Source organism: Sciurus carolinensis (genome assembly GCF_902686445.1).
Source record: "Sciurus carolinensis chromosome 14 unlocalized genomic scaffold, mSciCar1.2 scaffold_126_arrow_ctg1, whole genome shotgun sequence".
In the NCBI taxonomy this organism is placed as follows: domain Eukaryota; kingdom Metazoa; phylum Chordata; class Mammalia; order Rodentia; family Sciuridae; genus Sciurus; species Sciurus carolinensis.
The window spans coordinates 1,279,819-1,303,601 of record NW_025920111.1 but is presented as its reverse complement, the minus strand read 5'-3'; the positions used below and the strand labels follow the sequence as shown (position 1 = coordinate 1,303,601).

General features: G+C 40.4%; 1 pseudogene; it reads right to left on the bottom strand.

The window, feature by feature from the left end:
* The window catches only part of LOC124973350 (chromodomain-helicase-DNA-binding protein 1-like), a 73,116-nt pseudogene that overhangs the window by 18,834 nt on the left and 30,499 nt on the right, over positions 1–23,783 (bottom strand).

The following is a 23,783-nucleotide window of genomic DNA, read 5'->3' as shown; positions in this document are numbered from 1 at the left end:
AAAGGAACAAGGGGCAAATCTATGAGAAATTTTTTAAAAAATCACAAAATATAATTCCTTAGATGTATAATATTCTCTGTAGATCTCACAAAGAATCTTCATGTTTCTTACCTCAATCCTGGTATAACTAACCCCATTTATGAAAGAGTAAACTGAGATTCACACAGGGATTAAAGGGTTCCTTAATTCTCTCTGCTACAAAATGAACAATGTAGGTTTTTCTGATTCTAAGATCAGTATGTTCTTTTCAGTAGATTATTGTGTATAGAAAAGTAGAGAGAAAACAGGCTTGCAAATAATTATGGCAAAAACAACAAGGAAAATAGTATAATTTTTTTCCTTAATTTTTGCAGTACTTGGGGTCAAACCCAGGGACTCACACTTGCTAGGTAAGAGCTCCACCACTCAGTGACACCACCAGCTGATATAGTACTCTTAGGTAGCACTTTATGCTATCAGAGCAATTTCACATCTATTACCACATTTGATTTTTGAAGCTGTGTAAAAGAGTAAAGAAGACATTAATAGACCTGTTTTAGAGATGAAGACACAAAAACCCAATGAGGTTGGATGATCTGCCAAGATCATGAATCAAGTGATAAACAACCAAGACCAGTAACCACAGATAGGTAAGATAATGATTCAAAAGTGAAGTGTATTTAGTAACACATGTTACCAAATAATGTATTTTCACAGCATTATGAAATCAACTCTAAGTATATTTTCCCTAGAGAGTATGAAAGCAAAATATTTTCATTCTCAAGAGAACAATTGCTTCACACTTGTACCCAAATCTAACCAGCTGTAATACTAATTGGCATTTCCTACTTAAATCAGCAGGGGGCTTTCAGTGAGGCACACTATCAACAAGTGGAAAAAATAAATAGCTGAGATGTGTCAAATATGATCAACATATATAGCATCAAACTGCATGAAATTCTCAATTTACCATGTAAATGTTCTTTTTAAAAAACTTTAGCATTAAAGGTAAAGCAATCTTACTTTTTACTTAAATTTTGGGCTGCTCTAATTACTATTCTTTAATGTTTATTTACATTATTTTTAATGATGCTCCATGTCTTTAGTCTGTTTCTAATAGGCAGCTGGAGCCCACAGGTCTAGACCCTAATCTGTATCCTGCCAGAGGTACCATTTATCACAAAGAGAACCAAGACATGGTCATTGAAGACAACATTCCAGATTTTAAGCAAACTGGAGAATTTTTGGCAGTTAGATTGTCTGGAAAAATACCTTTTTTTAGGCAGGTGAAGATATACAATCATCTTTCTAAAAACACTGCACTTTTATTTTGTTCTAGCAAATAAAATTAAATTAATATAGATGACTACAGAAAAGGGTGTAAACTTGATACTAAGGTCATCAAATATAACTTAAAAATATGACCACACACATTTATTTTTTCTCTCACCTGAAACAGCTAAATGACAATAACACACACATTTATTTTTTCTCTCACCTGAAACAGCTAAATGACAATAAATGAATTACTAAAAAGCTATATGAGGCAATGGTATGTTAAAATGTTCACAAACTCTTTGGAAAATGAAAACAGTTTAAGAAGAGCTGTAGAACCAAAACACAGGTATCCAGCTGGGACTAACTAGAGGGATAGAAACCCTCTCAATACTCCAAAAGCCTAGGACTCATGGTCCTTACAAGGGCACCATGATGTGGGGGAACTGAAGGGATCCACACACCAAATAATGGGAGCACCATGAGCTCTTGGATCCCTGTCTTTTCAATTTAAATAATTTTGTTGTAATGGTTTATCTTCTAAGGATGATAAAAGAGTAATCTTCTAAGGATAAAATGAGTTGTCTAGTGATGTCTTCAAATCTGTGTGTCTGGAAAGACTCCCCCAGTGCAAAAGATGACTTGCCAACCAGTGCTGCTGGCATGAGGCCCAAAGGCTGTCCACCTGCTCACAACAGATCTATCTGTCAGCTTTGGGGCATTTCACCAGCACCCTGATCAGACAGTCACAGGACACCAGATGTTTCAGGAAAGCTGCTAATAAGAGCAAGGGATTCTTTTTGAAAAAAGAAGAGGAAGAAGGAGAAGTAAATAGAGGAAGGAGGAGAAGCAAATGGAGAAAAAGAGACAACACAGTGGGCAGGGCAACATTTTTGAAAAGACATAATAAATATTCTCCCTGGGATATATTTTAAAAAGCTATAATAAATGTACTCAGTGAGGATATTATATCCTTGAAATGAGAACAGGATACAAACAATAAGCAGAGAACAAGAAAGTTTTCTTGAATATAAATGTGATACTATTGTAAAAATTTTTAAAGATTAAACACAAGAAAAGTCAAAAAAACAGTGTTCTGTAAAATAATGCCAGTCACCTGAATTTTGAATTCTTCATATATCCTATAAAAATTGCACCAATCAACAAGGATAATGAAACCACCCCTAATCAAAGCCTACTACAAAATTAGGAATCAGAAACTACTCTAAACATCCATTTGTAGGTAAGTAGAGAAATGAACATCCCAAACCAGGTGAGCCAGCTCTGAAGTGCTCATTTCTCTGGGTAGGCAGACAGAGATTGCATAGGAGAGAGTGGGTTTCTAGTAGTGCCAGAGGAAATTTATTCTCCAAAATGAGAATCACACTCCAAATGGGAAAACAATGAGTATGGGTCCGAGTCCTGGTAGATCACAGCAGTGCCTACTAAAGAATCAAAAGGGAAAGGCCAGAAAGTAGATGCAGTTAAAATTTGAGGAAGAACTGCTTTTAGGTGAGAAAGAGGTAATTTAGAAAGGGAGGCATCTTTGATAATTTTATGGCAAAGAGAAAGAAAGAAGCAAGTAGTAAAAATTGAGAATTACAAAACCAAAAACCTTTCCCAGCCCACTCCCTACCAGTAAAGGAAGCACCACCTACTGAAACCATGGTGCTTCTCTGTATTGGTTGGAGAAGAAACTCTTTTTTGTGGAGTTGGGGGTTCTGGGATTGAACTCAGGGGCACTCAGCCTCTGAGTCAGATCCCCAGCCCTATTTTGTATTTTACTTAGAGACAGGGTGTCACTGAGTTGTTTAGTGCCTTGCTTTTGCTGAGGCTGGCTTTGAACTCAGGATCCTCCTGCCTCTGCTTCTGAGCCACTGGGATTAAAGACATGCACCACCATGCTCAGCTAGAAGAAACTCTTGAATTAAGAAGCTCAGTAAGAACCCTCTCACTCCAGGCCATATTGACTCCCTATAGCTGCTGATACAGGAAAACAGTCATTTTAAAAGTTATGCAATATTAGGGAGCATGATACAAAGCCATTATGTGAAAAGAAAAGACAAAAACAAAACCCTAAAATCCCTTCAAATCTTAATTTCAAAAATTTCAGAATAGAAAAGGATAAAAAGAAAGATATTGGGGCTAGGGCTATAGCTTAGTATCCAAGCATTTGCCCAGCATGGGTGAGGCATTGGGTTTGATCCTTAGCACTGCATCTACATCTACAAAAAATGCTTTAAAATACATATTTTAAACAAATTTGAAGAAAAAAGAAAAAGGAAGACAAAATGATCTACACCTCATGGGTCTTATGAAGGTTAAATGGAAAAAGATATAAAGCACATGACATAGTTGGCAGCACTGTTGATTAACCCAAAATAAATGCCTATAAATATTAGCTACAATTAAAAAATCTACTATTGAGAAGAGAAATCACTGTGCATAGCATCATCATAAAGACAGCATTCTTCTCCAATAAACACCAGATAAGATGTCTGCATCAAGAGAGAAAATCTACAAACTGAAGCCTTGATGACAGGACCATAAACATTAATATCATGACTTGGATTCAAAGTTCAGCCACATGGGAACAGCCAGATATATTTTCAATTTCTTGGATCAAGAAGCCTAAAGAATGTGCTCAAAATGACAATAGGGCTGGGTAGGAAAAAGAGGTTCCAGGGTGTGGGATACAGGACTTCCTATGGAGATAAATACACTCATGCCCTAGCTTGAGGTTACTGTGCCATTTGCTCACCCTAACCCCCAAATCACTTCCTTCCTCCTGCTCTCTGCTCCCTCTTCCAGCTGTAGGCAAAGCATCAGAGACCCACTGGCCATTTTTTGTCTCTCCCAGGGTGGACTCCAGGTCTGTCTCATCCACGGTGCTCCCCTTAGAAGACAGCAGTTTATCAAAGCCAAATTTGAGTATTTCACTCAACTTGAATGAAGAAAACAAAAAATCCAGTTAGTTCTCATGAAAACAAAGATCAGGATGTGGTGATCTGCTAAGTTTCTAAGTGACACCAAGCACATTCCTTCCCTTGTGAACTTTCTTCTCTCCCATGGCAGATGACTTGAACCAGGCTATTGTGGGGTTAGATGAGGAATAAGCATAAAGGTGATAAATGATGACCAGAGCTATTGATTTTGATATCTATAACTGCAACAAAATAATTATTAACCACCAATTTCTTTTATTTTGGGGGGGATGGTAAGAATAAAATGATTTTCTGCATCTTCTATAGCACTTCTCACCAGCAATTTTTTACAGATACTTCCAGCAGTCCTGAGAGAAGTCAGAGACCCTGTTAGCTACCTTCCTACCTCTCTCACTGTCAAACTTCTTAGAAAGAGAAGATGCCACTCAGTACCTCACTTCACAATAAGCTGACTCCTTTCCTTTGCCAAATTGCTTTCCTACCTCACTACTTTATGGAACGCACCTTGGAAAAACAATAACAATCCTGATCACCAAGGCCCAAAGACCCTTTCTTAATTTCAATCTCCCTGAATAGTACTGTTCACTCTCTATCCTGCCCTTTCCTCTCACTCCTCCCTAGGGGATATTCTGTCTGTTTCCTAAGGCTACAGGAACCACCCAGAAAGCTTAGATAGTATTACCTGGCTTTCACTTGCTACTTCCAACTTTACATCTTCCTAAGCACTATCACTTAAGAGTTCTGAAACAATTGGAATCCACATGATGGGCCCTCATTTGCATTTTGCCCTTTTAGTTTTGGTTAGTTATCTCTAGAGTGTCTATTTTGTAACTTGGAAACTTAAAGGTATTCTGTAGCTTAAAAACACTTGAGATAAAAACTAAGCAAGAAAATACCTGGATATATTTATATTTAGCCTTAGTATGTATGTGTGTGTGTGTATACATACAGAGAGACATATACATAAATATGTATATAAATTACTTACATTAATATATATATACTTATATATTATATATATAAACATAAAATATAAAAATACATATATATAAACCAAGGCAAATGGCTTCGGCATTTAGTAACCAAAATAGAAGAAAGTCGAGTATTTATGATGAAGCTCAGTTCATACTGGGACCCTCCCTTCCACTCCCTGTACTTAAATCTCCTGGCTTCCCTTGCTATTGAGCACTCACAATGTGTTTTTAAGGAACTACCTTTTTTAAAAATGAAAAACAGTATATTATAGTAATTAAGAGCATGCATTTGGAAGTTACAGAGTGCTTGGATTAGAGTGGCTCTGAATGATGTTTGGAAAATTTCTTAAAAATTGTAAAGACATTGTCTATGTCATTCTCCTGTTACTCTTCTTCATAAAACAACTGGAAAAAGTACACCTCAGACAATGCTTAGCACACAGTAAGCATTCACTACATTTATATCTGTCGGGGTTTCCAGGACCCCCAGCCTTGGGCACGGTCAAGATGGCACCTGGCGCTGAGCCAAAAGCGGCCAACTATACAGTAAACAACCAGCGAATTCCAATGATTGGCTAGTTAACGATGTGATTAGAGCATGCCCCCCTCGTGTACCTATTCTATGCCTGCAGCTGTCCGCGCGTTTACCTCGTGTGCTCTCCCCTGATTGGTTGAAGTGTATATAAGCTTGATGGGTGGGGGAGTAGCGGAAGAAGCTGAGAGCAGAAGCTGAAAGCAGAAGCTGAGGGAAGAAGCTGAGAGTAGGGGTAGAAGCGAGGAAGCAGAGCGGCCGAAGCAGGCGTGAGCCGAGCGGGAGAAGCGGAGCGACCGGAGCAGGTGAGAGTTAAGCAGAGGGAAAGAGAGCAAGAGAAAGAAAAGAGAGCAGAAGCTGAGAATAGGAGTAGAAGCTGGGAGTAGAAGTGTGCAAGCGGGCGTGAGCCGAGTGAGAGAAACGAAGCGGTCGGAGCAGGCGAGAGCTGAGCGGGAGAAGAGTGCAGGAGAGGGAAAGAAAAGAGAGAAAGGGATAGAAAAGAGGAAAAGAAAGGAAGACTGTGCACAATAAACTTCCAAAGCTTCAGACGTTTGTCGCGTCTCTCTCTGCGGGCAGAGGGAACGCGATAAATGGTGCCGAAACCCGGGAAGATGAAAATTTTATAAAGAAGACAAGATAAGATATCTTAAAAAAATTTTAACAAGTTAAACCAGTTATAAAAAAGTTAAAGGGTATCAGGATACGCCATCAGCGGTCCTGGGGATACGCAGAATGAGGTCCAGTTAAAGGGCATCAGGATACGCCATCAGCAGTCCTGGGGATACGTGGAATGCGGTCCAGTTAAAGGGTATCAGGATACGCCATCAGCGGTCCTGGGGATACGCGGAATGCGGTCCAGTTAAAGGGTATCAGGATACGCCATCAGCGGTCCTGGGGATATGCGGAATGCGGTCCAGTTAAAGGGTATCAGGATACGCCATCAGCGGTCCTGGGGATACGCGGAATGCGGTCCAGTTAAAGGGTATCAGGATACGCCATCAGCGGTCCTGGGGGCAGGCGGAATGCGGTCCGATTAAAATAAAAATAAGGACACATGGAAGGTGGTCCGGTATCGGGATACGCCGGCAGTGGTCCTGACGCGTGGAACGCGGTCCAATTAAAGTGAAAGTAGAAACACGCTTGAAGCGGTCCAAACAATGGGGTCTGAAACGTCTAAATTCAGAATGCAACAACCCCTCAGGGAGCTATTAAAAAAACCATGGGACACCATTAAAGGCAAAAACAGCTAGAGCATTTCTCGATACTATGGAAAGGTTTCCCCTTGGTTTTTGGATGAGGGCCTTTTAAACACCCCACAGTGGGAACAGCTGGGGGGGAAAGAAACACTGGGGAAGGACTAGAAAATAAGGAAACCACTGTATGATCATATGTTCAAACCCTAGTAGAAATAAGCCCAGGGTTTATAGAAGAAAAGCTGCTCAGTGTGCCACAAGGGGGATCTTCATGAACAGGATCTAATAGCAACAGAAAAGAACTCTTAAAGAGAATAAAGTGAGGAAAAATTGAGTGGTGGTGACCTAGAAAACAATTGCTCAAAAAATTTAAGAACAAGGGAAAAAAGGGAACTAAGTCTAACACAAAGAACCCCCAAAAGGAATAACCAAGTGGTAGTGAAAACTTAAGAACAAGGGGAAAAGGTAGGAGAAACCTAAGCCTAATAGAAAGAGCTTCAAAATTTGTAGAACCTGCCCGTATTTGAGGAGCAAATGGAGATACCATCAACCATTGGAAAAACTTTAAAGAGGCAGTTAAGACTAATTGGAAACAGGTATGCAGAGCAGTGTTATCTGGAGGACAATGTCTAATTGGAGAGCTCAGTGGCAAGAAATAGCTGTTGAAACTGCTTGCAGAAACATAGTGGCAAGGTTTCCCGATAGAAATGTTGAGATGTTAATAGGAGAAGGCCAATACGCTTCAATAGATGCACAAAATCAGCAGCAAGAAGATAATGAAGGAGGTGGCTATGTACCAACCTAAGACAGGAGCTGCAGCATGCTCTGCAGACTCTGATGACGGGTAAGGACATATGCTGACCACTCAACCTAAGACAGACACGGTCCCGAGCCTTAGTTTAATAATAAAGAAGGGGGATATGTCGGGGTTTCCAGGACCCCCAGCCTTGGGCACGGTCAAGATGGCGCCTGGCGCTGAGCCAAAAGCGGCCAGCTATACAGTAAACAACCAGCGAATTCCAATGATTGGCTAGTTAATGATGTGATTAGAGCATGCCCACCTCGTGTACCTATTCTATGCCTGCAGCTGTCCGCGCGTTTACCTCGTGTACTCTCCCCTGATTGGTTGAAGTGTATATAAGCTTGATGGGTGGGGGAGTAGCAGAAAAAGCTGAGAGCAGAAGCTGAGAGCAGAAGCTGAGGGAAGAAGCTGAGAGTAGGGGTAGAAGCGAGGAAGCAGAGCGGCTGAAGCAGGCGTGGGCCGAGCGGGAGAAGTGGAGCGACCGGAGCAGGTGAGAGTTAAGCAGAGGGAAAGAGAGCAAGAGAAAGAAAAGAGAGCAGAAGCTGAGAATAGGAGTAGAAGCTGGGAGTAGAAGCGTGCAAGCGGGCGTGAGCCGAGCGAGAGAAACGAAGCGGTCGGAGCAGGCGAGAGCCGAGCGGGAGAAGAGTGCAGGAGAGGGAAAGAAAAGAGAGAAAGGGATAGAAAAGAGGAAAAGAAAGGAAGACTGTGCACAATAAACTTCCAAAGCTTCAGACGTTTGTCGTGTCTCTCTCTGCGGGCAGAGGGAACGCGATATATATCTATCCCTCTTTTTCTGTTGTATTCTCCTTGCAGGATAAAGAACCTGCTTTCCTTTTTCAGGACTTCTCAACTCTACACAGCTTAGATTTATCAAACCAGAACCACATCTTTTACTATTAGATTCTTTAATAATTTAAAAAATGCCCTGCTTTCTTTTGAGACAAGGTAGTGAGTTATTACCCTTGTCCTTGGAAACCATAAATAACTCATTGTCTGTATGGGGAGGAAAAAAATCATACAGAAAGAGATTTTTTTGCCCCTGGCCTGGGCATGAAGTCCCACCAAGGTCCTCTCCAACAGCCAGTAGTCTACATTGGCCCACAGCAGGAAGTTGTACCTGTGCACTTCACAATGATGTTCTGGTAGACCACATCACAGGGAAACCCCTAATTGAATGCCTGGAGTTCTCTACACTGGGGAAGAGTTTGAGCATCTGAGACCTCATTTCCTCTAACTCCCAATATGTTCACCTTCACTACAGCCCACAATGAACTCATCTCTCAAGGTTCTGTGAAGAAATGTATTTAGACATCTACAATATATACCTACCTCTCTCTCAAGCTTTCACCTTACATTTGTAATTGCCTCTTCAATAGTGTGAAAACAAAATGCACAGCTGCCCTGCCACCATGACAGATGATAATGCAGAACACTAAAAATATAGAAAAAGCCAGACTCCACAGTTACTCCCTAAGGTAAACAAAAACCAAGCAAACAAACAAAACCTAGGGTTCTTCTTTCAGGTTCTAGTACCCAAAAAACTGTGAACTTTTCATGCATGTCAATGACTCCCTAAAAAATATAGCACTGATCCCTTTTTGCAATGCTGATGTGCAAAGATACAGGTGTGTGTGAGAGAAAACTGCTATTTTTTAACCCACGCTTGGGTTAATTGTAAACTTGATAATTTTGCTTATAATACTGTGTAATTTTTCCCCTTTTGCATACCTATTGAATTTTTTAATAGTAAAGTGTGGTTTTTCTTGTGAACTTTTCTAAATGAAATTCCTACCTTTTCTGAATCTCCCTCTGATGATAATTTTTATTGATTTTTACTACAAATCCTGTTGACTAAAGCCTACGCTATTTTCACCTTCCTAACACTTTATCACCTATCTTCCTAATTTCTGTTCTCATCATTCAGGCTTAAAGCCTTAAAGTCATCTTTGAATTTGCTATCTCTCTTACTTCCTGCCTCAAAAAAAGAGTCAACTCCTATCATTTCTTTTCTGCAATGTTTCCTACAGCAGACCTTCCCATAGCTACTGCCCTTGTCAGCCATTTCTTACTCACTTCATCCCTGAATCATTCCAGAATTCTAGGAGTTGATCTCTGTGTATCTAATTCCTCAAAAGGACCTAGGGTACATTATAATATGGGTTCTACTTTAAGCTCAAAAGCTGCTACTATGGAATAACTTTAAGACTTTTTCCAAAAGAGAGCTGTTTCCAGAATCTTCCACATCAGCATTTGACTCCTATCTAATTTTTGTTTCCTCAAGCAAATTAACTCTAGTCTTTCATCTATATATCCTATGGTATAATTTTGAATTCCCAGTCTTGTTCATCCTCCTCTGGGTATAAAATGAGTACTGTAAGTCACTGAACAAAGGGTCTGGGATTAAAGAGGAGGTATGGAATTAATCATTGCTGATTAAGTCATGTTCTTCTTTAAAAACCAATAACAACAACAACAACAACAAAAAAAAAACCAAACAAACAAATTCTCTCTGAGATAACTAGTGGCACACTCATTTTTAGAAATCCCAAAGAGATTATATCCATGATGTTAAGTTACCTGCTCAAAGTCATACATCCAGTAAGTGATAAGGTATAAATCTGAATCCAAATTTGACAGTTTAAAGCCCATTCTCTTTATTCTATTTCCCTGCCTTTAAGTTTCACACTCATTTAGCTTCTATGGCACCTTGCATGTAGTAGGTACTGAGTGGGTATGAATTAGGCTAATGAACCAATGTGTAACTGGAAACAAAGAGTGGTTAATCCTGGTATTCCTTATTTGCATTCACATTCACAGAGAGTACTGATTATAAATCATGGGACTTTAAAGAAAAGAACAACATATTTTACCTGGAGGTCAGCATCAGCCAAAAATTTCTGGGCTCCAAGAGTAAAATGGTCTCCTATGATCATGTTGGTGAGCTGCAGTTTGGAAGCTGCTTTCCTATAAACTAATTATTCCACAGTGTCTTGTCCAATCAGATAAATAACTTTCATAGTCCTGTATGTAAGTAAAGTGAGAGCAGTGTGCTATGAGTCTGCAAAGCTGAGGAGAAAAGCATGCCATAAAAATACAGCAAAAAGGTAGCAGAACCAAAGACCATATTAAGAAAACAATTCAAAGGACATTGCTCATTTGGACCTGAGCATTTGTTAGAGAGATCTGGCCTTAACTTCTCTCTGAACCTTTCCCAAAAGAATCAGGGAAATAATGATGAAGTGACCACAATTGGGACTTCATTTATAGCCAAGGACAAACATTGGCAGGCATGTTATCCTGAGGTCAAAGGGTAGTTCCACAACCTCTTAACCCCATTTTTTCCCTTTACCTGGTACTGGGAAGCAAATCCAGGGGAGCATTACCAATGAGTTATATCCCTACCATTTTATTAAAAAAATGTTTTATTTTTATTTATTTACTTAAATTTTTTGTAGATATTGATGGATCTTTATTTTATTCATTTATTCATATGCAGTGCTAAGAATTCAACCCACTGCCTCACACATGCTAGGCAAGTTCTCTACCAATAAGCCACAACCCCAGTCCCAAAATATCTTATTTTGAGACAGGGTTTTAGTAAGTTGCCAAGGCTGGCCTTGAACTTGTGATCCTCTTGCCTCAGCCTCCCAAGTTGCTATGATTACAGGTATGTGCCACCATACTAGCTTTAATTCCATTTTTAAACTGAGTTAGATTCTAACTAAAGCCTAAAAGTTTCTTCTAATCATTTTGTAATTTAACTCTTATTTTTAACAAAATGAGACTGAATTGATCATGTGACCTGCTGAGCATGACTCTGCAGGTCAGTGCCAAAATGGGGTTAAAACCTAGTGGTTCTCAACTCCCAGTATGACACTGTTGTCAGGACTACATTCTTCACCTTCTTCCCCAATCCAGAACTACAAGCCAACAGAGCAGGAAAATGAAGATGTTTAACTTACTCACTTTTTCTGGTCAATTTGTTGAGCTCTGGCAGCTGCTTGTAAGTCATTTTGAGGATTAAATTCACTGTCATCAAAAATAACAGTGTCTGCTGCTGTTAAGTTCATGCCAATTCCACCTGAAAACCATGCAAAAATGAAACATGATCAGCAACATACAAATAAGGAACTGGAAAACAGACACAAGGCTAGACTTGGTCATACTGAACACCTGAAATCAGTCCAACTGAGTGGTTTCCTCCTTCAGGCTGACATCTCTGCTCCCAACTCCAGAGCCCTGGAGTGTCAATAGTGCCACCTCACTTAATGTTGCCTCACCTGGGAAAATTTAATTATCAAATATAACAGAATGAGAAGTAAGGAGCAGAAAAGGATGCTTAATTTAATGCTGTGAAGCCATGTTTGAAAAACTTGATTGAATTTTGCTTAGAAAAATCTGTGAATAAGGACACATGCTCTTTCAGAAAACATCTCCAAAAATGAGAGGTCTGGGGTCTGCCACTGTAGCTCAGTGACAGTGTGCTCACCTAGCATGTGTGAGGCACTGGGATCAATCCTCAGCACCACATGAAAATAAACAAAATAAAGATATTGTCTGTTATGGTTTAGATGTGGCATCCCCCTAAAGCTCACATATGAGACAATGCAAGAAGGTTGGAGGATAAATGATTGGATTATAGCTTTGGCCTAAAAACTGAATAAATCCCTAATGGGATTAACTGAATGGTAATTAGAGGCAGGTATGGTGTGGCTGAAGAAACTTGCTCATTAGGGGCATAGATATGGGGTATATAGTTTATATTTGGAAAGTGGAGTCTCTCTCTGCTTCCTGATCATGATGTGTGCTGCTTCCCTCTGCCACACTCTCTCATCATGATATTCAGCCTCACCTTGAGCCCCAAGGAATGAAGCCAGTCTTCTATGGACTAAGACCTCTGAAACCATGAGCCCTCAAATAAACTTATCTCCTCTATACTTGTTCAGGTCAAGTCTTTAATCACATTGGTGAAAAATCTGAATAAAACAGTGTCCATCTACAACTAAAATATGAATTTAAAAAAAGGAGAGGTCTGCAATGCACATTAAGAAAAGCACTTAAACACAATTGCAAGCTACAAGATAGGAAGACCCTGAAACCAGTTAATGAGAAGATGGGATGATACATGCCTCTGATTAGAGAAAACTTGAATGTGTCTTCCTGAATTGGTTTCCACATTAATCAAAGACAAAGTCATAAAATCAATTCAAGACTAGAACACTCAATGCAACAACTTTCTGGTCTTTATTCAGTGGTTCAGAAAAAGGGTCAAGGAAATTACCTTGGGTTACATAAATTTAGACTACTATCAAGGCAAATTACAGCATTCTCTTTGATTAATGTGAAAACTAGTACAGAGCAGACTATTCTTCCCAGGGTTGTTACAGCTCATTGCTGAATCAAGTTTAAAAGGATTTGTTCCAAGAGTTGAATGAAGGGTCCCTCTTCATAAGGACTACTAACTCCCAGCTGGATCTCAAAACAAGTCAGGCAGGAACATTCTCATTAAAGCCTTCATATAAAATTAAAGTTGGAAAAAAGAAATAATAATGACTGATTACTGAGAGATGCTAAATTATATCCAATAATGACAGTTATACTTCTACTTTACTATTCACCAAGCATTGTTCAAAATGGTTTACATAAATTAACTTTTAAGCCTCACAACTCTGCATTCTTTCCAGTATAATTCTCATTTTGCAGATGCTGAAATGGAAACACAGCTAGATTATCGCGTCCCCTCTGGCCGCAGAGAGAGACACGACAAATGTCTGAAGCTTTGGAAGTTTATTGTGCACAGTTCCTCTCCTACACTTCTCTTACTCCTAGCTTCTGCGTGCTCCCAGCTTCCCTTCTCCCAGCTTCTTCCAGCTCCCGCGTACTCCCTGCTTCCAGCTTGGCTTCAACCTCCGCCTCCGCCTTCGCTGCTTCTTCTGCTTCTTCCGCTTCTTCCATCCCCGCCGCTTCTGCCTCTTCCTCAGCTTCTCCCCCCTACTCTCCCACCCACCAGGCTTATATACACTTCAACCAATCAGGGGAGAGTACACGAGATAAACGCGGACAGCTGCAAGCATAGGATGGGTACACGAGGGGGGCATGCTCTAGTCACATCGTTAACTAGCCAATCATTGGAATTTGCTGGTTGTTTACTGTATAGCTGGCCGCTTTTGGCTCAGCGTCAGGCGCCATCTTGACCATGCCCAAGGCTGGGGGTCCCGGGAACCCCCACAGATCCCCCTTCTTTAATATTAAACTAAGGCTCGGGACCGTGTCTGTCTTAGGCTGAGTGGTCAGCATATGTCCTTACCCGTCATCAGAGCCTGCAGAGCATGCTGCAGCTCCTGTCTTAGGTCGGTACACAGCCACCTCCTTCATTACCCGTCCTTGACTACCGGTCCAGCATCAAGAGCCATACGAATGGGGGGCTGTCGGCCTTTAGGGCGGTCATGGCCTGACGAAAAATAATTTGATCTCTCTATTGGCTAGCTCGTAGATGCATGCCAAAACGAATGAAGAGAAGAAGGCCAAGGCAGAGGAGTACCACCATAGCTCCTAAGCTTGCCCGCTGTTTGACAAATCTATAAACAGAAGAAGAACCATATAGCCATATTAAATACAGAAACAATATACATCCCAATGGAGTTACAATACGGGTAACACAAAGCAGCTCTCAGGGAATAAACGCATCCCAGTCCCAAAAGTTCTTGCAAGGTATCCACTTGTTCTTATAATGAGTCCATTCTCTGATAGAGTCTCTATGGTCTGTAAGGCTGCAGCTGCATCTTCGACCAAATGATCGTTGTTATGGTTGTGTCAATGCTGCTACTGCAAGGACTGTGGTGGCAATGATCACGGCTGTTGCAATGTCAAAGCCTCTCCTGCTTCTTGATAATAGCACTGGCAATTCTATATCTGCAACAGAAACTAGGACTGGTAGGAAGATAGAAATGTGCAAATTGCACGGATGACAAAAGAACCATTCCAGCATTGTGAGAGATAGCACACAGTTAGTGAACAGTTAAGAGGTGTTATTAGAAATGTTAGTTGGTAGAAACATAAAAGAGAGGAAATACACAAGCTGACGTGGGAGGAAGAGCAACATCATAGCTAGGGTCAGCAGAACGAGTTGCTCTACTCTGGGTCTGATTTGTAGTATGATTCCAACGGCAAAATGCAGAAATTCCTCCTGTTAAAGCAAAGAAAGGCTAGAAATATCCTTATCTCCAAAAGCAGCACGACCTGAAAAATCATCAGTAGAATTGACAGGCTTGTAGAGAAATTGGTGAAAAACAAGAAAAGGAAGGATAAGAAATATGTTAGTCAGAAATGAAAAATATGGCCAGGCTAACAATGGCCCATAGGTTCCGGGTTTGCCTTTCCGTCTGAGTTTTTGTTATTGGAGGAAGGCTCAGACTCGCCATTGCGAGGAAGAGCAGCATCACTTGCATGCTGTAAAACTCTGATTAGCCTTTCTGGAATCCAGACTGGAGTCTGTTGATCCTGTGGGAAAATACAAACAGACCCTCGGACCCAACGAAGGACTGGATCCGGTCCTTTCCAACAACCTGTCAGGATATCTTTCCATTTTGCCCATACTTGAGGAGTATTATGGGGATTATAATGTTGATCAGCTGCAGAATGGCCGTCCCTATCCAGAGTTAAGAAATTTAGAATGAAAAGAACTAAATTAAGTTTATCTTTAGGAGACTTGTAGGAGGCTCCTATTCCCCCTTTTTGTTTATTTAAACAATTTTTTAAAGTAAGATGTGCTCTTTCCACAATGCCCTGTCCCTGAGGATTATAGGGGATGCCAGTGACTAATTGGATGTTAAATGTTTGTAAAAACAACCGGAAGCTTTTGGAAGTATAAGCAGGACCATTATCTGTTTTAATAACTTTAGGTATGCCCCAGCCAGCAAATGCTTGTAGGCAGTGTTGAATGACATCTTTTACCTTTTCTCCAGAATGAGCGGAAGCCATAATGACCCCTGAAGCAGTGTCTACTGACACATGTACATACTTAACAGTACCAAATTCAGAAATATGGGTTACATCCATCTGCCAAATATGACCAGGCAGCAGTACCCTGGGGTTAACTCCAAAGGATTGTACTGGGATTAAAGGAGCACAATGTTGACAATTTTTTACTATTTGTCGAGCCATACATTTAGATATAGGAAATTTTCTGCTCAAAGTAGTGGAATTTACATGAAATTTTTCATGAAAGAGTTTTGCTTGTTCCTCTATGGAAAAAACAAAAATTGATTTGGTGGCCATATCTACCAAGTCATTAGCATTGGCCAAAGGTCCTGGTAAATTAGAATGAGCTCTAATATGTCCTACATAGAATAGATGTTTACGCTGTAGGATAAGGTTTTGTAGCGTAGTAAAATAAGAAGCTACCGTGGACATGGAAGAAATATGGGTACCGTTTCAAGAACCTGTAAAGCGTTAACGATATATAAGCTATCAGATAGAAGATTGAATGGCTGATTATCTGCTAATTTAAAGGCTAATATTACAGCTGCAAGTTCAGTAACCTGTGCGGAGTTGGGTGGAACTATTATGGTGTGAAGTTGTTTACTGATAAGTACTGCACCTACTCCATTTTTGGAGCCATCAGTAAAAATGGTTACACAGTCTTTAAGAGGCTGGACACTAGTCACTTTTGGAAAAACTATGGGAGTATTTTTACAGAATTGAATCCAGGGATGTTGGGGATAATGGTTATCGAACTGAGCTGAAGTGGAACAATATAATACTGACCAATCATCATCATTATTAATTAGCCATTTAATTTGCTGAGTGGAATAAGGAGTTATAATAATAGACAGATGGATTCCAAAAACAGTAATGCAAGATTCTATTCCCTTGAATATTACCTGAGCAACAGCTTGAGGATATGATTGCAATGTTTTAGCCGGAGAGCTAGGGAGATTTATACTTTGCAAAGGTCCTCCTTGCCAAACTATGCCAAAAGGGGTATGCTTCTCTGAGATTATGATTAAACTTAATGGTTGAGTAGGATCACAACGATCAACGTAACACTGCTGAAGTCTATTCTCTACTAGCTGTAAGGATATCCGTGCTTCAGGAGTAAGTTTCCTAGGGGAATTCAAGTCAGGATTACCTTTTAATATATCGAATAAAGGTTTTAATTCCCCTGTGGATAATTTTAAATAGGATCTGATCCAGTTAATGTCACCTAAGAGTTTCTGAAAATCGTTCAAGGTATTCAATTGATCTGTCCTGATGGTCAACCTTGTTGGTCTGACTGTAGTAGCAGTGAGCCTTGTACCCAGATATTCTTGGATCTCCTCTAATTGTAATTTTTCAGGGGCTATCGTTAGTCCTCTCTTTTCTAATGCTTGAGTTATAAATTGTAATGCTTCTAACAAAACTTCTTTTTCTGGATGGCAAATAAGTATGTCATCCATATAATGATAAATCAACAATCTCTTAAACTTTTGTCTAGTAGTTGTTAACGCTTTATCTACGTATATTTGACATATAGTAGGACTGTTAGCCATACCTTGAGGCAACACGGTCCATTCGAATCTCTGGTCAGGCTGAGTGTGATTAAGAGAGGGCAAAGTAAAAGCAAATCTCCAACAATCATTTTTGTGTAAGGGTATAGAGAAAAAGCAATCTTTTAAATCCAGAATAATAGTAGGCCAATTTTTTGGTAGTGCAGTGACAAGAGGGAGTCCACATTGGATGGGTCCCATAGGGTACATTTGTTCGTTTATGGCTCTTAAATCATGTAATAACCTCCATTTTCCTGATTTTTTCTTTGTTAAGAATATTGGAGTATTCCAAGGAGAGGTAGAATGTTGTAAATGACCTGCTTGTACCTGCTCTTGTACTAACTTATGAGCTGCCTCTAGCTTTTCTTTTGTTAGGGGCCACTGTGGAATCCAGCGAGGCTTATCATCTTTCCATATTATAGGGATTGATGGTTTATCAGTGGCCCCTAGGAAAAACCCAATCCATGAGAATCATTTTTTGGTGGAAGTAAAGGCAGCGGTTGGGTAGATCCTTGGCTATGTCTTCCTAATCCTTTTTTATCATCATAATTCATATTTTGTAACATATTTCTTACAGGAGTCCCTTGGTAAATCTGGTCAGTGGTGAGTTTCATATCCATTTGCTGCAGGACGTCTCGTCCCCATAGGCTAATAGGAACATTACAGACATATGGTTGAAATATTCCTGTGTGTCCCTCTGTATCTTTCCACGACAATGAGGAAGCACTTTGATTGGGGCTCTCTGCTACTCCTAAGCCTCTCAAGCTCTGAGCTGCTGTGATCAATGGCCAGTGCTTTGGCCAGACCATTGCGCTAATAATACTTTTGTCTGCTCCCGTATCTAATAAACCTGTAAATTCCCTATTTCCCACTTTTAATTTTAGGAGGGGCCTCTGTCCCATATCCATAGTAAGGTTTATTAAAGTGGTTCCTGTTGATCCAAAACCTCCTTGTCTTTTATTTGTATTTTTACTGGGCCACAAAGAATGTCGACTGGGCAATATAAGCATTTGTGCAATGCGATCCCCTGGAGAGATGACCGTAATTCCTTTTGGTGAAGAGACCAAGGCTTTTATTTGTCCAGTGAAATCAGGATCAATAACCCCTGGGTGTACTATAAGTCCTTTTAGTTTTGAGGAACCTCTACCTAGTAATAGTCCTACACTGTTCTGTGGGATTTTTTCATGCCAATCAGTATCAATCATCTGCACCCCCATATCTGGAGTTAGTATGAGTCTGGAGGTGGCACAGATGTCCAATCCGGCACTTCCTGAGGTGGCTCTGCGCTCCCCTTCTCTGTGGGAGGATACCACCGTCGGGGAACTTGTTGAATTACCCCGTATATTTGTTGCGGGCCCCGGGGAGGGCCCTGTCTCCCTTTTTTTTTTGAAGTTCAGGATTCAACCCTAGGAAATTATCCTCCCTATCTCTAATAGGCTGACAGGCACTATTCCGATGACTTCCTCTTCTGCATCTTGGACATAGCCCTGGGGCATAAGGTGTAACAGATTTTACTATAGTTATCTCTTATCTTTTGTTAGGGCATTATCTCCTTGCTGCTGATTTTGTGCATCTATTGAAACGTATTGGCCTTCTCATCTCAACATTTCTATCGGGAAACCTTGCCACTATGTTTCTGCAAGCAGTTTCAACAGCTATTTCTTGCCACTGAGCTTCCCCAATTAGCTCCAGATAACACTGCTCTGCATAGCTGTCTCCAATAGTCTTAACTGCCTCTTTAAAGTTTTTCTAATGGTTGATGGTATCTCCATTTGCTCCTCAAATACAGGCAGGTTCTACAAATTTTGAAGCTCTTTTTATTAGGCTTAGGTTTCTCCTACCTTTTCCCCTTGTTCTTAAGTTTTCACTACCACTTGGTTATTCCTTTTGAGGGTTCTTTATGTTAAACTTAATTCCCTTTTTTCCCTTGTTCTTAGATTTTTTGAGCAATTATTTTCTAGGTCACCACCACTCAATTTTTCCTCACTTCATTCTCTTTAAGCGTTCTTTTCTGTTACTATTAAATCCTGTTCATGAAGATCCCCCTTGTGGCACACTGAGCAGCTTTTCTTACTTTAGCTTTTTTTTTTTTTTTTTTTTTTCCCTCTCTCAATGGCGTCCCATTATTTTTTAATAGTTCCCTGAGGGGTTGCTGCATTCAGACCCTATTGTTACTAATTTGAATAGCTTTAGTTATGGCAATTACAATAACAAACAGTGGCCTAGCCGCCAGGAGCAACGAGATTACTGAAAGGAAAACTATCAAGTGCGCATTAGAATTTTTATAGCGGCTTTTCACGTACTACCTAATTGGACCGCTTCAAACGTGTTCCTACTTTTACTTTAATTAGACCGCGTTCCACGCGTCAGGACTGCTAATGGCGTGTCCCGATACCCCCCGACCCGCGTTCTACGCGTTAGGATCCCGGTACCCTTCAACCCGCGTTCTACCCGTCAGGACCGCTGATGGCGCGTCCCGATACCCGCGTTCTACGCGTCAGGATCCCGATACCTTTCAACCGGACCGCACTCCGCGTGTCCCCAGGACCGCCAATGGTGCATCCTGACACCCTTTAACTTTCTTATAACCGGTTTAACTTGTATACAAAAAAAAAATTTTTCAAATATCTTACCTTGTTTTCTTTTATAAGGCCTTCATCTTCCCGGGTTTCGGCACCAGTTATCACGTCCCCTCTGGCCGCAGAGAGAGACACGACAAATGTCTGAAGCTTTGGAAGTTTATTGTGCACAGTTCCTCTTCTACACTTCTCTTACTCCTAGCTTCTGCGCACTCCCAGCTTCCCTTCTCCCAGCTTCTTCCAGCTCCCGCGTACTCCCTGCTTCCAGCTTGGCTCCAACCTCTGCCGCCGCTGCCGCTGCCGCTGCCGCTGCCGCTTCTTCCGCTTCTTCCATTCCCCCTCGCTCTCCCACCCACCAGGCTTATATACACTTCAATCAATCAGGGGAGAGTACACGAGATAAACGCGGACAGCTGCAGGCACAGGATGGGTACACGAGGGGGGCATGCTCTAGTCACATCGTTAACTAGCCAATCATTGGAATTCGCTGGTTGTTTACTGTATAGCTGGCCACTTTTGGCTCAGCGTCAGGCGCCATCTTGACCATGCCCAAGGCTGGGAATCCCGGGAACCCCCACACTAGATCAAGGGACTTATTTGAAGTTGCACCACTAGAAGCTGAGAGTCAGGACTCCAGCCCATATTTAAGAATCTGTGGTTATTACTGCTGGGTTTGAGACAGGATTCTGCTGTGCTGCCCTCACTTGGCCTTGAACTCCTGGGCTCATACCATCCTTCTACCTCAACCTCCTGAGTAACTGAGACTGTAAGCATGCACTACTGCACTTGGCTTCAGAAACTTTTTATCCACTACATCCTACTACTACCTAGGTAATCATTTTATTTAAAAATATGTACCATAAAAATTATCTTCCTCTTGGGTTCAAGTTGGCTAGTGCAGCTCTTCTTCACTAAGAGGAATATTTTAAGCTGTATTTAGTTGTTTGGGACATAGTCGTAAGCTATCACTGCCACCTGCTGGCAATATGTGGTAATAAACTCACCTCTTGAAACTTGGAAGGAAACCCATTAAATGAAAATGCTGCAGAACTATAGCAAAAACGTGATAGCAAATATGACAATCAGTGTTTGGAAAGGTTAACATCCAGGACTGCTTTAGATCCTAGATAATCTACTAAGGCTTCCAGGGAGATTAATGAAAAAGCAGAGGTTTCTTCCTTTCTAATTTTAGATGATTCAAATATCTGCTCTCTAAATATGAATAATAAAATCTTTAAAACACAAATGGAATTCCTCTCCCAACCTGATGATGCATTTGACCAGATCCTTCAAGTTTCCCCTAAGACTAACCATGAGACAACTGAATGAATACCTCTGATGCAGGGTGTGGCACATGACCTTGGAAGAGACTGAGGCCAAAGGAGTCTGATTATATCTTATTATTGAGTTTATTAGAAAGACATACACTGGAGAAATAATCTCCTTATACTCAAGGATTATATCTAACACTTCTTTGTATACCCATATAGTACAAAGCACTTAATAAATGCTTTAAAAATAAATCTGAACTTTCATTTTATAAATATATTAATCTCTCTTTCATCAAGGACACACATTGTTTTTGTATTCCTATATGTATTACATATGAATTAAGGTCTATAAAAATAGGATAATGAGACTCAGATTATGAATTCAAGATTGATTTAAAGTCTTTTTGATTCAGGATGTAAAGAAAATTCCATCTCCCATAACTGATTTCAAGTTATTTAATAGTATATGAGAGCACCCCATATCTGACAAAGCACCTCAGATGTCATATGATATTTATGACTTAAGTCAAATGGACAATTCCATAATAATTGCAAATAGCTGGCAATTTCACTATGATCACATTTTAAATAACAAAATGTTTGTTAAACTTTACAACACTATTCCAGGGGTATTTATGGAGGAGGGGCAACTAGCAACAAGATTATCTTATTTTCCAAATTCAGGGCTGGATAGGAGAACTGCCTCCACTGAACATAAATAAAACTTCCTCAAAATTAAAAAAAAAAATCCAGTACTTTCCCAGGTCAGAGGTCAAAGCAGATCAAAATTACTTTCCAATAAGCTCAGGTTCCAGCCTCACTTCTTTGTGCAATCACAGCTTAGGTAGGTTGGACAGAAAAGAGCTCCAAAGTAGAAATCCAGTACTATGCTATGTCAACTACCTTGATTCTCTCCTTTTATTATACTCCTTGGTAATAATCTCACCTTTCAGAGAAATGCAAAAAAAAATGTACCAATGGTTGGGATGTAAAAGTACTACACCAGTCCTTTTTTGTCTTCTTTCATCAATACTTATGTGGTTTTTCTGCCCTAGTACTTAGGAGAAAAATAAAAATGGGCTGCTGCCCAAAGTTCTTTATAGTAAGATTTCTCTCTTCTCCTCTCACGGAACCATCCACATGCTCATAGCCATAGCCTTTAATAGACAAGAACAACAACAATATATCCCATGGAAAAAAAATCTAAATTTAGAGGGACAATACATCACTTTACAGAAAAAAATCTCACCATAACACTCTATCCTGGGTTTTTAAAACATGTTCAGCCAAAGTTTTGACACTTAAAACAGTTAATATTCAGTTTTGATTATTCCTAGTCAACCCTAAAAATCCACCCTCTATGGCAGTTTCTATTTGCTGAGATACAGTCCTTACTTAGTCAAGCATTAATACAAGCACTTAGGACCCTGACTGATTTATTTCCCAGCATCTGATTTTCAATGAAGCTTTAAGGCTCTCCAGTTACCACCATGGATCAGGTCAGGAAGGGGAATTATAAATTCATCATGTTTTGACAGTGCAGATTCCTCAGTGTGCCAATGGCATTTCTGCAACTTTCCAGGTTACTGCAGTACTTGGAGGGCATCAAATGGGTCTGAGAGACCACTCTAAACTAAATTTTAAAATTCTTATTTCTGCAGCTGATAATCTACCAAAGGCTCAAAAAACATCCACTATTTAAGCTTTTTCCCATTATCCCACATCAATTTTATTACATATAAAAGAGTTCTCAGATAATTGCCTAAATTCCCTATTGTTTATAGAAATAATTGTTCTTACCTTCCCCTGCATGATTTGTGTGATCTCTATACTATCAATATTCATTTTCTTACTAATCCTGACTAAGTACACAAGTGTTGAGTTGAATGTTGCAAGACACTGAAATTTTCTGTCACTGAAACTCGACTTATATTTTTGAACTCAACATTTTCACATCTGCTTCACATAGTGCTGTCCCCTCTCCTCATCTTCTTTTGGTTCTGAATAATGTTTTTTATTTTTTGCACTTTCTTTCTCTGTAACATTTACACACCCCTTATTATTCATTATGAACCTATTTGATCAGTAAATCTAAAAAAGTCTTCAGTAATGTAGTGGCCCAGGGGTGTCACCTCTGTAATCCATATAGTCTTGGAGAATATCCAACATCTGGGTCATTTGGGAAAAAGTAAAACACAATGGCCTCTGGCAAGGAAAAGAAAAGGAGAAACTCTAGTAGTATTTAAGGTGAGTTACCCTCACACAAAATTTATCAAAGAATACAAATTTATAAGTAAGTCAAATGCTAAAGTAGAAATAAAAATGTCACATAACTTTCTCAGAAACTCTACATACTTTACATAAGAATACAAAGTGTCGGGTGGGCCCCGCCCACACAGCCAGCTTCTCCAGGTTCTCGGAACGGAACTGGCCCGCTAGTGAGAGCCTTTCTGACCAGAACAAGCTCCGAGTCCAGGAACCAGTGCAACTCAGCATACTCTGGCACGCAAGCAGATTCAGGGTCCAGAAAGGGCAGCCAGAGACTTCCCCAAGTAGTCTGGACCCCTGCGGTGGGAGGTGCCGTTCAAGGCTAGCCTCTCAGAGCTGACCGCCCAGTGAAAGACTTTCTACATAGAACCAGCCACAAGCCCCCGAACCAACGGAGAGCCTCGATCCGCAAACAGCCTCTGGGATCAGGGCAGGGCA